The sequence below is a fragment of the Typopeltis vanoorti genome, chromosome 1, assembly GCF_054136105.1.
Source record: "Typopeltis vanoorti isolate ZY-2024b chromosome 1, IOZ_Tvanoo_1.0, whole genome shotgun sequence".
Lineage (NCBI taxonomy): Eukaryota > Metazoa > Arthropoda > Arachnida > Uropygi > Thelyphonidae > Typopeltis > Typopeltis vanoorti.
In genome coordinates, this window is record NC_143549.1 from 169,165,243 (window position 1) to 169,174,390 (window position 9,148).

Here is a 9,148-nt window from a genome sequence, read left to right on the forward strand (position 1 = left end):
AGTTATGGTTGAAGAAAGCCAGAATTGCCAGAATGTGAGTGAAAATAGTGGCTTGATAGGGAATTGCGATGTAAAAGATGGCAATGAGAGCGGTGATCTAAGAAAGTGTGAAAGCAACCATACAGAGAGAGAAAATGGTTTAAATGATAAAAATGAGGAATTATTTGTAGGAAGTGAGATCGCTAGGTTGCGCGCAGTGATACAAAATGCACAGCGGCAATTAGAGCACCTGCAAAACTCTTTACAGAGTGATTCGGCTAACGTAAATAACCAGCGTAAGAGTGGGCGGGTTTCTGAAATGAAGGAAAGAGTGTTGTATGGTGACTCGTTATTAAGAGGAGTGATAGATGGGAGTGTAACTAAATCGTACTTACCGGGTGCGAAATTTAAGGATGTAAGTGAGAGTATTAGAGTGCAAAAACAGAGGGTGAAAGAATTAATAATTGTGGCGGGTACGAATGAATTGAAAGGTGATAAATTTTTTATGAGAGAGGACTTGAAAGTATTGTTAAAGGTAGCGAAAGAAAAGAGTGACAGAGTTAGAATGGTTAGTCTGTTGCCGCGGTATGAAAGAGAGGAGTTTAGAAGGAGGGCCATAATCGCAAATGACATTATGCACAGGTTATGGAGACGGTGTAGTGTGGAATGAGTTTGAAGGGCGAAAGGACTTATACAAGATGGATGGCCTGCATTTGAATGGACTTGGTGTGCGGAGACTGGAAAGGGTGTTGCTGAATGAAGTGAAAATGGATGTGCAAAACCAGGGAAACTAGAACTACCAAGGAGGGGGGGGGGGATGATGAGTGTAAGAATGTATATAATGTACCCGAGCCAGCACTAAGGACAAAAAATGGGAATGGGTCATTTAGAATAACGCATCAATATAGGGGTGGGACTAAGGGATCACTGCATTTCATGTATACTAAGGCCAGGAGTATTAGGAACAAGAAGGAAGAATTTTTGGCCTTGATTGGCTCTTCCTGGCCACAGGTTATTGGCATTAGTGAAACATGGATGACGGAAGATGATATAGTTAGTGGGATAGAATGTGTAGGTTATAGTGTGTTTAGGAGGGACAGAGAGAATAAAATGGGGGAGGGGTATTATTGATGATAGCTGATGAACTGCAGTCAAGGAGAATTGAAGTTGTATCGCAGGATAGTGAAAGGAGCTCATTTCAGGCTATTTGGTGTGAGATTGAGACTGGCAGAATAAAATATACAGTTGGGTGCTGCTATAGACCAGGTGATGGAATAGATGGTGGAGATAGTATGCATAGGGAAATTGATGAAATGAGTGGAAGGAGGGTAATTATTATGGGGGATTTCAACTATGGTAACATTGATTGGAAGGAGGAGAGGACACATGTGAGGAAGGAAAAGGATTTTATTCAATTATTAAGGGATAACTATCTGAGACAGCATGTAATTGAAAATACTAGGGGTGTGAGAGTGCTTGACTTGGTAATAGCATCTGAGAATTTGACTGTAATGAATATGACCATGTTGCCACCTATTGGTGAGAGTGATCATAAGGTCTTGACCTGGGAGGTGGCTAAAGGTGTGGAATTTTCGATTAAGACAGGGTATATGTGGAATTACCGTGCTGGCAAGTATGACAAGCTTAGGAGATTGCTTGGATCAGCGCCATAGCATGTACAACTGCAAGGGCTGGACGTCGATAGAGCATGGGAAGTGGTCAAGGAGCATTTACAGGAGGTTATGGCTGATTGTATACCTAGGGTCCGAATAGTAAAACAAGTAGGGGTTAAATGGATGAATAACACCATTAAGCTTGAGCTGCAAAAAAAGAAACAACTGTGGAGGGAATTTAAAGAAAGGGGTGACCTGCAGGCACACGACCGGTATAAAGTGAAGGCCAGAAAGGTAACGAGTGTGGTAAAAAAAGCAAAAGCGGATTATGAAAGGAAACTAGCTATGCAAGCAAAAGAGAATCCCAAACAGTTCTTTCAATATGCTGCAAGCAAGAAAAAAAACTGTGCAAAATGATTTTAAGGAATGACGATGGTAAGGAAGTCATTGAATCAGTAGATATAGTGGAGTTACTGAGCGCACACTTTGCAAAAGCATATCATCCAGGTGGTGACATTGAAAAAATGAAGGAACCATTAGTTTATACGGGAATAGTGATGAATGAAGTGGAGGTGACTAGTCTATTACAGAACCTTAATGTGAACACATCTGTGGGATTGGATGGTATACCGGCACGGGTCTTGCGTGAAGCGGCTAAGGAATTATCAGTGCCCTTGACCATGTTGTTTAATCTGAGTCTCAGGTCTGGTTTAGTCCCAAAGGTGTGGAAAGAGGGGAAAATTGTTTCACTGCATAAAGGAGGATCCAAGACTACGGTTGCAAATTACTGACCGATCAGCATATCAGGAGTCGTTGTCAAGGTCTTGGAGAAAGTAGTCAAGGGAAAAATACAGGAATGGATTGATGAAAATGAGATACTGTACAGGGGACAGCATGGCTTTGTGAAGGGTAGATCATGCTTCATTAACTTGCTCAAGTTTTATAACAAGGTGACGGCTGAACTGGATAAGGGAAATCGGTTTACAGTGATACTGCTGGACCTGGCAAAGGCGTTTGACAGGATACCACATGGAATACTAATCCGTAAACTACAACATATGGGAATGGATATGGGGTTGGTGAGATGGATAGGTGGTTGGTTGATGGAGAGATATCAAAGAGTAGTTTATTCAGGAGAAGAGTCCAAAAGACGGCCTGTGACTAGTGGTGTGCCGCAGGGTTCTGTTCTTGGACTACTGCTGTTTATTAACGATATAGGGAGGGATCTAAGTGGAACAATTCATTTGTTCGCTGATGATGCAAAGTTGGGTTATATAGGGCAATAGTGAATGCAGAAGATGTCAAAGTCTTGCAGGATGACTTAGATAGATTGGAGTTCTTGGCTTAGGAGAATGGATGTCAATTTAATGTGACAAAATGTAAGGTTATGCATTTTGGGGTGAAAAGATTAGCAGCAGTATACCACATTGGTGGAACTGTACTCCAAGAGATTGATGAGGCCAGGGACTTGGGAGTGTTGGTGGATAGGGAGATGAAATTTAGGGAGCACATTGCAAAAGTAGCTAAATCAGCTCATCAACTCACTTGGTTGTTGAAAAATACCTTGACGAGCAGAGACAAGCAAGTTATTGTACCTCTGTACCGAGCCTTGATAAGACCTCATCTCGACTACTGTGCCCAGATTTGGTCAACTCGGTTCCTTCTTGATGAGGAGGAGGTGGAGAGGATCCAGAGGCGAGTGACTAAGATGATAACAGGTCTATGGAATGAACCATATGAGAAGAGGTTGAAGATTTGTGGGTTGCAGAAACTAGTTGATAGGCGGAAAAGGGGAGATATGATTGAGACATTCAAATTGCTAAAGTGATTCTATAGGATTAATTCAGAGGATATTTTTGAGATCAGGACTGGTGGTAGGAGAACTAGGGGATACCTATGGAAGCTGGGAAAGAGTGTGGTTAGCAGGGGTGTTAGAGCTGGGTTCTTTACTTTTAGAGTGGTAAATGAGTGGAATAAGCTGCCAGAGTCTGTTGTGGGTGCTATGACGGTGAACGAGTTCAAGGCAAGGTATGATAGATACTGTGAGAATGTAATCGCATAGTTGTGTGGACATGATGTTTAGGGCCTCCCTCGATGAGTCTAAGGACTCCTGGAGTCGCCCGAAATAATAATAATAATAACTATTGAAGAAAAGAAGAATACTGAAAGATCCAGGAAAATATCGTCTAGAATATAAAATTATTTGTAAACAACTGAGGCAGAATACCAAAGACGACTATAACATATATAGAACAACAAAATTGGCAGAAGAAGTAGCCTAAAAAAAGTAGAAAAAGAAATAAATCTAAAGCAACCACTACCGTCAGCCTTCATAGACAATCAAGGAAACAGACACACAATCAGAGGTGAAATGGAAAAATCGTGAAATCGCTTTATGAGAACCTTTACTCAGCTAAACAAGTAATCACAGCTCCAGTACCAGACGAAAATTTGGAAAATCTGGAAATACCATCTGTGCTATGCTACCTGAAGAAATAAAAAATGGCTATCCACCATATGAAAAATGACCGATCACCAGGAATTGACGGTATAAAATCTGGTGAATTAAAAATGGGTGGACAAATAATCTTTAAAGCTCTAGCAGAAAGGTTTACCCGATATATACAATTAAGGAAAGTACCTACTGAATGGAAAACATCAAAGACCATAATTCTGCATAAAAAAGGTAATAAAGAAGACATCAGTAACTACAGACCTATCTGTCTATTAGCATACACACATATAAAATATTCGCCAGAATCATCCTAAACCGAATACAAACCTCCATCAATGAAAATAGCTGCAAAGAACAGGCTGGTTTCAAAAAAGGCTTTTCAACAATATATCACATTCAAACTATTACTCAGCTAACAGAAAGATGCAGAGAATATCAGATCCCATTTTGTCTTCTTTTTATAGATTTTAAAAAGGCATTTGACACTGTTGAGCATAACGCAGTGTTCCAAGCTTTAATAGAACAAGGCGTAGAAAAGGTATACATCCAACTCATAAAAGATATCTACATAGAAAGCACAACAAATATCACCCTTTTCAATCACCCGATTAAAATTAACTTAAGTGGAAGAGTACGTCAGGGTGATGTCTTATCACCTAATCTCTTCACATCTACTCTGGACAGCATCATTCTAAAAATTGACATGAAAGGTGGAATAAACATTGATGGCGGAATATTAAATATCCTATTATTCGCCGATGATGTGGTATTAATATCTCATCTCACTCACCCAAACTTCTAGAATCAATGCTGAATAACATAAGCCCAAACTGCCAAAATATTGGATTGGAAATACACCCTGACAATACGAGATGAAAAACAAATACTGTAAAGATCATACAATCACTCTAGAATCCCACACCATCGAAAAAGTTGAAGAATACATCCACCTTGGCCAGTCCATAAAAATGAATAATGATATATCAAATGAAATAGCAAGGAGAAAAAGAGCTGCTTGGATAGCCTTCAACAAAATAAAATCAACAATTACTAACCAAAACATAGATATAAACATAAGAACCCATATTTTCAATAGTCACATCTTACCAGCATTAACTTATGGCAGTGAAACATGGAACACAACTTAAAAAGAAGAACAAAGCTTAATAACAACTCAATGTGCATAGAAAGAAGAATTTGCAATATAAACAAAATAGACCATGTAAGACACACAGAAATCAGGAAGAAGTCTGGACTCACAGACATAATAAAAACAATCTACAACAGCAAAAGAAGATAGGCAGGACATCTCGCCAGAATGAGAGACAACAGATGGACAGTCAGAGTTACAAACTGGTATTCGAGAGACCAAAAGGAAACCTGGAAGACCAGCCTTAAGGTGGGAAGACCCAATGATTAAGAAAGTTGGAAGAAAATGGAGAAGAAAAGCTGGACTCTTTACGACCTACAGTCATGGAGAAATCCTGACTGAAACCACAAGTCCATCAAGGTAATCAAGGTAATTATTATTCTTATTTTACTGTTACTCGTTTATTTTAGCAAAACCAAGATACTACTGTTTCTATTTTTGTATTTTTTAAGCTTTTAACGTAATTGTTTATTTTATTTATATGTTTATTTTGGATTTAATAAATATTTATTTCGCTTTTGATAGATTAATACACATAATAATGCCAAGAAAATTTGAATCCGGAACTAGTAAAAGAAAACGACTTAGAGAAAATGAAAAACAGGTAAATAGTCAAAAGGGGTCAATTTTGTCTTTCTTGTTCTGAAAATGAAGACTTTCGTAGAACTGAAATTGTACTTCACAATTCTCGGAATGAAAACGAAACATTGGTATCATTATCAGGAGCAGATGAAAGTGAAAATGAAGAACATCAAAACGATGTGGAAAACATAGGAGAGAAAGAAGTAAATGAAACAAATCAAGAGAATTCTGAAAATTTTCAATCGGAGTCTGTACTTACCAGCAAGCAAGCTATCTCTTATCCTACCGATATAGCATATAGTGGCCACTTACTATTAAGGAACAGTTTATCGAACATATTTTAATAAATATGCCCCAGAATGTTCGTAAAATCGAAAATTTGAAAAAAGAAACCACAGAATGCAATAGAATATATGCCAAAAATGTAAATATATCACATTTGTACTGTAAAAAGGCGAATGGAACAAAGGAGAAACGAGAGTGGCTAATTTTTTCAGAAACCAGCAAAGCAATGTACTGCTTTACAAAGATAAGCCGAAAGGCTAATTAATGTACTGCTTTGTTTGTAAATTGTTTTCTAAGTCAAATAATAGCTTAATGAAGGGTTTAATGACTGGGGGAAATATAACACGAACCTTCTGTGATCACGAACATTCTACTGAGCATATACGAGCGATGTGCACATAACGCAAAAGAAAATCAAGTTCTGTAAATAGTCGAATTGATTCTGAATTGATCAAACAAATACAATCTGAAGAAAATTATTGGAGAGCAGTTTTAAAAAGAACAATAGCTACCATTAAGTTACTGAGTAAACTAGGGCTAGCATTTAGAGGAAATACAAATGATTTTTTTCTGATTCTTGCGGATATTATTTATCGTGTTTACATTATTTAAGTGAATTTGATGATTTTTTAAAACATCACATGAAAATGTACGCCAGCTGTGGTTCTGGCAGATCAAATTATCTTTCTTACCATACTTGTGATGAATTCGTAGCTAAAAAACAAGAGAAATATTAATATCAGAAATTAAGGAAGTTGCTTATTTTGCAATAATACTCGATTCAACGCCAGACATAACGATCAACTAGCATATTTAGGTAAGTTGCCGCAAATTCTGACATTAAAGAAACATTTATCGGGTTCATCAGAATTACACAACATAATTTCCTTATATTTAGAAGAGGTAGTATTAAAAAAAATAGAATTATCTTTGGATATAAAAATGTGCAGAGAGCAAAGCTATGATAACGCTGCCAATATGAAAGGTATAATACAGGTTTACAAGCTAGGCTGAAAAAACGTAGTCCCTCTGCACATTATATACCTTACTCTAGTCATTCCTTAAATTTAATTGGTAACTATGCCGAAATCTTGTCCTGAAGCAGAGCAATATTTTTGTTTTATTCAAAATGTATATAATTACTTTTCATCTTCAACAAGAAGATGGGGTATACTCCTTAAACATTTAGAAAAAAATCTTTAACAGTTAAAAGACGTGAAACGAGGTGGTCCGCAAGAGCTGACGCTATATTGGCTTTGAAACGTGGATATAAACAAATTAAAGACGCATTACTCGAACTATCCATTTCTCCTCATGAAAAACCTATTTCTAAATTAGAGAGCTCATCATTGGCTGAACATTTTGACAAACCAGAAACAGCAATTTTAACAGTTATGTGGGACAAAATTTTACAACGAATAGATGCTACTAGCAAATCTCTACAAGATCCCGATATGGATTTGTTTTTAGCTAATAATTTGTTACACTCTTTAGTTTGTTTTATTTTAGATATAAGAAAAGTTTTGCTGCTCTAAATGAAGAAGCGAATTTATTAACAGATGAGACAAAATTTATAGATGAAAAGGAAAGAATTAAAAAACGGAGAAAAAAATGAGTGACGACATTTCACACTCTAGCAATGAGATTATATTACCTGGGAAAGAAATTTTCGCTGTGAACACTTTTAATGTCATTTGCGATAAGCTAATTTTGGAAATTAACTAGACTAGTACAAGACTAGTATTGATAAAATTTTACAAACTTATGGGACTGATATTGATCCAGAAAAATTTACTGATGAAGTTAAGCAATTTTTAATAATGATAAAGGAAGAAAATTCTTCAATTAAAATTATGTACAAATTTATAAATGATGGGTTAAGGTCTACTTTTCTGAACGTAGAAACAATTTAAAAAATAATTTTGACGATGCCTATTTCAAATGCAAGTGCTGAACGCTCATTTTCAGTGCTGAAACGAATAAAAAAATATTTAAGAAGCAACTTGCACCAAAATAAAACAAGTGACCTGTCGTTATTATGGATTGAATCAGATGTAATAAACTCGATCCATTATGATGACATTATAGATATATTTGCTAAAACCAAAGTCAGAAAAAAACCTTTGTTATTAAGTTTTTTATTTAAATTTGAACTGATTTATTTTTATACTTTTTTTTAAATGCAAATATATGTATACTAATGTCGTATTGTGTTATTAAAATGAGTTATTATGGAAATGTTGACTTTTATTTTCAATAAACTAAAAAAATGCTTATTTTTGAGGGCCTTATAATGATGTTGTGCCAAGAGTCTCATAGGAGTATGGGGTCACTTCTGACCAAATGCTTCTGGTGGGTGTGGCTTCATGGGTTTGGAATTTCCCTGAGGACATAGGTGTCAATGGCTTCAGTTCTTGTGTTTTGGTTCGCGTATGGAATTATGGGTGAGGGTTGAGATAAGGATTTATGTTGTGATTGGTAGGACACTTTAAACCAAATGCTTCTGGTGGGCGTGGCTTCATGGGATTGGTATGTTAGGAATTTCCCTGAGGTCATATGTGTCAATGGCTTCAGTTCTTGTGTTTTGGTTCGCATATGGAATTATGGGTGATGGTAGAGATAGGGAATCGTGTCGTGATTGGTGGACACTTCGAACCAGATGAAGATCAAGATAAGATAAGGAATCGTGACGTGAATGTTTGTTGTTATTGATTTTGGAACGTTTGGAATTTCGCTGGGCCCTTGTCTGTCAGAAATATCACGTGATGTTTTTGGTTCGTTTATTGCCTTGTTGGTGATATTTAGAGATAAGAATCGTGATGTTACGTGCTTGGAAATTCACAGTTTCGAGGTTTTCTGAATAATTTAATTATATGCTATGTCACTCAAACATACAGTTTTTTTTTCTTCTATAGATGGTTTTACTAATTTTTCCAATACAATTTGGGGTATTTCTTTACTGTTAAACGGTGGGAATTCTTAGAGTAAGTCGTGATGGCGACAGTCTTTCGAACTTTTCTGAATAATTAATTATATACTGGTATCACACACATACACATTAGACATGAAAAGTCGTTAATGTAT